The following is an 8,136-nucleotide window of genomic DNA, read 5'->3' as shown; positions in this document are numbered from 1 at the left end:
TACCAAACACCTGATCAGGTGGATGGTGACTGGGTAACGGGAACTTCTGACTGGATATAAGGCAGCCGACGCCCCTTCTGAGTCGCTGGTGACTTCTCTGCTGGATTCTTGGAGACCAGTCTGATTCCTGCTTCCCAAAGATAAGTTTTTGCTCTGCTATTGAACTTATTAGTTTTGGTTTTGTTTACCTTGTTTTTTGGAGTTCAGCCATCCCCGGCTGGGGGTGTTCTGGATTCTTTTTCCTTGATCAGTGTTCTCTTTTGCTCTGCTTTCAGAATATTCTGAGTGCTGATATAGAGTTTGAAGTCTAGTGACTTCAGGGTCCTGTTTGCTTATCAGTTGTGTTGGTAATATTTTTAGCAGGGTTTTCTCGGATTGCAGACAGCAGCTTTTCTATCCTGTCCTTTTAGTTAGCTTGGGCCCCATCGTTTGCTCAACCTATCTTTCTATCTGTGTTAGTGTTTTCATCTTGCTTCACCGTCATTATATGTTGGGGGCTGCCTATTGCTTTGAGGTCTGCTCTGGGGCAGTCAGTTTTTCCCTTTTCTCTCTTTAGGCTTATGTAGATCTCCGGCTGTGACGAGGTGTCTAGGATCACCGTAGGAACACTCCACGGCTACTGCTAGTTGTGTGATAGGATTAGGGGTCTGCAATCCGCTAGTTTCCAACCTCTCTGATTTTCTGGGCTGAGCTTGTGTTTTGTTTTTTCCTCCTCGGTGACTCAATCATAACAGAATCACCAGCCATACCGCAGATTCTAGGGTACTCAAAAGCAGGAAGGAATTGTTTAAAAAAAAAGAAAGGAAAAAGGGAAAAAAAAAAAGTGTCAGAATTTTTTTTTTGTGTATATTTTTTCCTCTTTTTCTCTGAGGCCGTAGGAGGAATATTATTATTTTTTTTCTGATGGAGTTTAAGCAATTGTCTGATTGTGTGGAGCAGCTTGCTGCTGAGGTGCGGGGAATTTCCACCTACCTTGCTCGTTCACATGCTGCTGAACCAAAAATCCCCACTCCTGATGTGTTTTTTGGGGATCGGTCTAAATTTTTAAATTTTAAGAATAATTGTAAATAATTTCTTGCCTTGAAGCCTAACTCATCGGGGAGCTCTGCGCAGCAGGTTAAAATTGTCATCTCCTTGCTGCGCGGCGATCCCCAGGATTGGGCATTTTCTTTAGTACCAGATGATCCTATTCTAACTAATGTGGATGCATTTTTTCAGGCCTTGGGGTTGTTGTATGATGAACCTAATGCGATTGATCAAGCTGAAAAGACCCTGCTGGCATTGAGCCAGGGTCAAGATTCTGCAGAACTGTACTGTCAAAAATTCCGAAAGTGGGCGGTCCTCACCACTTGGAATGATGGTGCCTTGGCAGCTCTCTTTCGGAAGGGTTTGTCAGAAACCGTAATAGATACTATGTGGGATTTCCTGTTCCCTCTGGTTTTGACGATTCTATGTCATTAGCCATTCAGGTTGATCGGCGTTTACGTGAATGTAAAATTATACGGGAAATGCTGCCTCCTGTTGAACAAATGTCTGAACCTATGCAATGTGATAGAGTTTTGTCTAGGGCGCAACGTCAGGAGTTCAGAAGGCGTAATAAGCTGTGTTTTTTCTGTGGAGATACATCTCATATTATTTCTGTCTGCCCTAAACGAGAGAAACGTTTTGCACACACATTTGCTGTAGGTGGTGTACAACCTAAGTTTCTTCTGGCAATTACTCTGATCTGCTCCCTGTCCACATTTTCTGCTAAAGCCTTTGTGGATTCAGGAGCAGCCTTGAACCTAATGGATTTAGATTTTGCTAAACGTTGTGGTTTCCCTATGACACCCCTGCGGACGCCTATTCCTTTGAGGAGTATTGATGCTCCTCCTTTGGCGAAGAATAAACCTCAGTTTTGGACCCAGGTGGTAATGCGGGTCGCCCCAGACCATAAAGAAAATTGCAGATTTTTGGTGTTGCATAATTTGCATGATACCATCGTGCTGGGGTTCCCCTGGTTGCAAATCCATAATCCAGTTTTGGATTGGAAATCTGTGTCTGTGGTGAGTTGGGGTTGTTGGTGTGCTCTTAGTGACACTCCTGTTTTCTCCACCTCTCCCCAGTCGCATGAGGTTCCTGACTTTTTGGCTGATTTTTATGATGTGTTTAGTGAGAGTAAGTTTGCATCTTTGCCTCCTCATAGGAGTTATGACTGTGCAATTGAGCTGAGTCCGGGGTGTAAATTTCCCAAAGGTCGACTTTTTAATTTATCTGTACCCAAACATGAGGCTATGCGTTCTTATATTAAGAAGTCATTAGAGAAGGGTCATATTAGACCATCCTCTTCACCCTCGGGTGCTGGATTTTTTTTTGTGGCCAAGAAGGATGGTTCATTAAGGCCCTGTATTGACTATCTCTCCCTTAACAAAATTACTGTTAAATATCAGTATCTGTTACCCCTGATTTTTGACCTATTTTCTAGAGTTTAAGGTGCTTGCTGGTTTACCAAGCTTGACCTCAGGGGGGCGTATAATCTTATTCGCATTAAGCATGGGGATGAATGGAAGACAGCGTTTAATACTCCAGAGGGACATTTTGAGTACCTGGTGATGCCTTTTGGGCTCACTAACGCCCCTTCTGTCTTCCACTGCTTCATGAATGATATTTTCCGGGACTTTTTGGATAAGTTTCTGATCATCTATTTGGATGATATTTTGATCTTTTCCAGGGATTGGGACTCTCATGTGGAACATGTTCAGACTGTGTTACAGATTTTGAGGGAAAACTCCCTGTATGTTAAGGGATCGAAATGTCTTTTTGGCGTACAGAGGATTTCATTTTTGGGATTTATTTTGTCTCCATCAACTATTGAAATGGACTCGGTCAATGTACAGGTCATTTATGATTGGGTGCAGCCCACTTCTTTGAAGGCTCTCCAGAAGTTTTTGGGTTTTGCTAATTTTTATCGTAAGTTTATAGCCAATTTTTCTGTTATTGCCAAACCATTGCCTGATTTGACTAAGAAGGGCGCTGATTTGCTGAATTGGTCTCCAGAGGCTGTTTCTTCTTTTCAGGAGCTGAAGCAGAGGTTCACTTCTTCTCCGGTTTTGCGACAACCCGATGTCTCACTTCCATTTCAGGTGGAGGTGGATGCTTCAGAGACTGGTGCAGGAGCTGTTTTGTCCCAAAAAGATCCTGTAACATCTAAAATGAACCCCTGTGCCTTCTTTTCCCGAACGTTCTCTCCTTCGGAACGCAACTATGATGTGGGGAATCGAGAACTGTTGGCCATGAAGTGGGCATTTGAGGAGTGGAGACATTGGTTGGAGGGAGCTAGACATCAAGTTGTGGTCCTCACTGACCACAAGAATTTGATCTACCTTGAGTCGGCTAAACGCTTGAATCCGAGACAGGCCAGGTGGGCCTTGTTTTTCACACGTTTTGATTTTGTGGTCTCCTTTCTCCCGGGCACTAAGAACGTTAAGGCTGATGCCCTCTCTAGGAGTTTTTTGGCCGATTCTCCTAATGTGACCAAGCCTGCTGCCATCTTAGGTGAGGGGGTGGTTCTTTCTGCCATCTCGCCTGATTTGAGACGTGCTCTGGAGAAGTTTCAGGAGGATAAGCCTGAGCATTGTCCCAGTGGTAGGTTGTATGTTCCTGACCAGTGGAGGAGGAAAGTGATGTCTGAGGTTCATTGCTCCGCGTTGGCTGGTCATCCAGGTATTTTTGGTACTAGAGATTTGGTGAATCGGTCTTTTTGGTGGCCTGCCTTGTCTCGTGATGTCAGAAATGTTGTGCAGTCCTGTGGGACTTGCTCCCGATCTAAGCCTTGTTCTCGTTCTAGTGGGTTGTTGATGCCTTTGCCGGTGCCCAGGAGGCCATGGACCCATATTTCAATGGATTTAATTTCTGATCTGCCTGTCTCAGAGAGGATGACTGTTATCTGGGTGATTTGTGATAGATTCTCTAAGATGGTCCATCTTGTACCACTCCCTAAGTTGCCATCTTCCTCAGAGTTGGTGCCCTTGTTTTTGCAACAGGTGGTTCGCTTGCACGGGATTCCTGAGAACATTGTATCGGACAGAGGAGTTCAGTTTGTCTCTAGATTCTGGAGGACCTTTTGTTCCAAGTTGGGAATTCAGTTGTCCTTCTCCTCTGCATTTCACCCTCAGACCAATGGGCAGACGGAGAGAACAAACCAGACTTTGGAGGCTTATTTGAGATATTTTATATCTGCTGATCAGGATGATTGGGTCTTATTTTTACCCTTGGCTGAATTTGCTTTAAATAATAGAGCTAGTTCTGCCACTTTGATGTCACCCTTTTTCTGTAACTTTGGGTTTCATCCTCGATTTTCTTCAGGGCAGGTGGAGTCTTCTGCCTGTCCAGGGGTTGACACTGTGTTGGAAAGAATGCAGCAGATTTGGGACCAAGTGGTGGATAAGTTGTCTCTTTCCCAGGAAAAGACCCAGTGGTTTTCTAACCGGCATAGGACCATTGGTCCCCAGATTAAGGTGGGTGATATGGTCTGGTTGTCATCAAAGAATATCTCTATGAAAGTGGCTTCTCCAAAGTTTAAACCTAGATTTATTGGACCTTACAAGATTTTGGAGATTATTAATCCGGTCTTTTTTCGGTTGGCTCTTCCTGTCACATTTAAGATTCATAATGTATTTCATAAGTTCTTGTTGAAGAGGTTTGTTGAACCAGTGGTTCCTATGGTGGCACCTCCTGACCCTGTGTTGGTTGAAGGTAACATGGAATATGAGGTAGAGAAGATACTGGATTCCCGCCTGGCTAGACGGAGACTCCAGTATTTGGTTAAGTGGAAGGGTTATGGTCAGGAGGATAATTCCTGGGTCTCTGCCTCGGATATTCATGCCGAAAGATTGGTGCATGCTTTTCATCGAGCTCATCCTGATCGGCCTGGTGGCTTGGATGAGAGTTCAGTGACCCCTCCTCAAGGGGGAGGTACTGTTGTGAGCTCATCTGTTCATTCATCTTTTGTGTCCGAGGATCTCCCTCTTCTGGTGAAGGAAGGTAGTGAGGCTGATTACCAAACACCTGATCAGGTGGATGGTGACTGGGTAGCGGGAACTTCTGACTGGATATAAGGCAGCCGACGCCCTTCTGAGTCGCTGGTGACTTCTCTGCTGGATTCTTGGAGACCAGTCTGATTCCTGCTTGCCAAAGATAAGTTTTTGCTCTGCTATTGAACTTATCAGTTTTGGTTTTGTATATTTCCAACATTTTGAACATGAAAAAAGCTCCCCGTATGACTTCCCTGATGTTTATTAAGAGTTGATTTCAGTAGAAAACATTTCCCACATTAAGAACATGAAAAAGGTTTCTCCCCTGTGTGAGTTCTATGGTGATGATTAACCAAATCTGATTTCTTTGTAAAACATTTCCCACATTCTGAACAGGAAAAAGGCTTCTCACCTGTGTGAGTTCTCTGGTGCCTAACCAAATCTGATTTCTGGATAAAACATTTCCCACATTCTGAACAGGAAAATGGCTTCTCACCTGTGTGAGTTCTCTGGTGTCTAACCAAATCTGATTTCCGGATAAAACATGTCCAACATTCTGAACAGGAAAAAGGCTTCTCCCCTGTGTGAGTCCTCTGGTGAGTAACAAGCAGTGATTTACGTGCAAAACATTTCCCACATTCTGAACATAAAAAAGGCTTCCCCCCTGTGTGAGTTCTTTGGTGCCTATCCCAATCTGATTTCTGGATAAAACATTTCCAACATTCTGAACATGAAAAAGGCTTCTCCCCTGTGTGAATTTTTAGATGTATATCAAGATTACATTTTTTTATAAAACATTTCCCACATTCTGAACATGAAAAAGGCGTCTCCCCTGTGTGAGTTCTATGGTGGTTAACAAAATGTAATTTCCGTGTAAAACATTTCCCACATTCTGAACAGGAAAAAGGCTTCTCCCCTGTGTGAGTTCTTTGGTGCTTAACCAAATCTGATTTATCAATAAAACATTTCCCGCATTCTGAACATGAATATGGCTTCTCTGCTGTGTGAATTCTCTCATGTGTAACAAGATGTGATTTCCGGATAAAACATTTCCCACATTCTGAACAGGAAAAAGGCTTCTCCCCTGTGTGAGTTCTTTGGTGCCTAACCAAATATGATTTCTGGCTAAAACATTTCCCACATTCTGAACATGAATATGGCTTCTCTGCTGTGTGAGTTCTCTCATGTGTAACAAGATGTGAATTCTGAGTAAAACATTTCCCACATTCTGAACAGGAAAATCTATTCTCTCTTATGTGAATTTTTTCACGATTAAGAAAAGTCTTTTCAAGAAAACTATTTCCATATTCTGAATATGAAAATGGCTGCTTTCCTTTAGAATCAATTAATTTTTTAATGCTTATATTGTGACTTTGATTTTCCTTTGTAGTTGGTAATGAACCAAAAGATGGGACCTGTTTCATAGGATCAGATGACAGATCTTTGCTGTGAAGGGATGATGGTATATCTGGAGTAACAGCAATCACTTCAGTTGTATCCTGTGAGATCTCAAGATCATCAGATTTTAAAATTGAAGAGGTCAGCTGTCCGTCTGATCTCCTGGTACAGTCATCTGCTAAAAATAAAACCAATTAATAATTTTGAATAAAATATCCTAAAATTTTATACTTTTGAACATTTCTACTTTCTGCTCAAGCTGTCCAAAAAAAATACAAGCTTTTTAAAAATATTGAATTATTCTCCAAGACAATGACAGTTCACAGTCTATTCGAAAGCCTCATAGCATGAACCAGTGCATCATGGTGCTCAATGGTTTGTTCACTCTGCCTCCCAAACATGGAATAAAAAGCCAACAAACAATGTTATATAGGTGAAAATTATACCAATAACACATCTACTCATCTCACGGAAACACAAGACACCACTAAGGTCCATCATCAGACAGAGGAAAACCAAAAGGTTTCCACAATATTTGTGGGTCAAAAGCTCTTGAAAAGCAACATGGCTTCCATAAACAAATCCAGCAATATCCGCTCTCCCAAAGTCAAATATCCACTCTCTTCTGAGCCTTGTAGTGCGCCCAAACCATATTTAGCATCCATATATTTGGCATTACTATAGTGAGAAGAACCCACTTAATTTACGGTGTGTGTTTCCTGGAGCACAATCTGGGCACTATGTGTTGGATAATAAAATGGCAAATGTGCAATTTTCATGTTGCAACATCCAGTGCGAGCTAATTTCCGTAAAGTGTCACTACTCCCATAGAATAATTCACTGAGGGTTATAATTTCCATAATGGAGCCACTTTATGGGGATTTCTACTGCTTTAGTTTCCTGTAATTGTGTTATATTAGGGCATCTGCAGATGGTGTGTCCCCTCTCCACTGGAATCTGCTCCTGTGATGTTTGATTCCATCACCAAGCAGCGCCTTATTTCTTGTGCAGGCGTTGCTGGTAATAGAAGAGACGTCGAAACCAGAAGCTCTGGGTGGCGCTGGCTCTGTCCAGCCACTAAGATTAGGGTGCCTGAGACCAGTAGTTTCATCCAGCCTGGCAGTATGGGTTTGTGTGCTGTCCAGCAATCTGGTAGTAATCTACTACCTGCTTAAGCCAAATAGAAAGCACCAAACCCTACTAAAGCTTGAAGCCTATTCCCGGAATCTGCCAGATACAGCCTTGTTCTCCTCTGGTTCAGTCCTCTGTGCTCAGCTGGTGTATTTGTTTCCTGGTGTAATCCCAGCCCGCTTACTGACTACACTTGTGTCTTCTGATTTTCTACTTTCTCTGCTCTCCTGGTTATGGCCAACTACCTGACTATTCTTCTTACCATCTCACCCCACAGAATAGCAGGTAACACCATGGCCCAAGCCTAGGGGTCTCTGTGTAAGTCCAGAACCATATAGAGGGGTTAAAGGATGATGAGCAAGGCAATCACTGGGATCTGGAAAATAGAGTAGATAGAGCCAAGCCTTCTCGTGGTGGCCATCTTTTCATCTGCCGGGTGATCACTAACAGTGCTCCCAATACATCGTGTCTGCAAACTATTCCATCAAGATCTGTGTACGAATAGCTAAATGGCGCTCCTTCCTTTCTTAACCCTACCATGTGCCCAGAGTGTAGTGTACAACCATATATAGGGGATTGTTGGATTCAAGAGACA

The sequence above is a fragment of the Dendrobates tinctorius genome, unplaced genomic scaffold (genome assembly GCF_039654945.1).
Source record: "Dendrobates tinctorius isolate UK_male_01 unplaced genomic scaffold, ASM3965494v1 ptg000017l, whole genome shotgun sequence".
Taxonomy (NCBI): Eukaryota; Metazoa; Chordata; class Amphibia; order Anura; family Dendrobatidae; genus Dendrobates; species Dendrobates tinctorius.
This window is presented reverse-complemented; position numbering follows the sequence as displayed.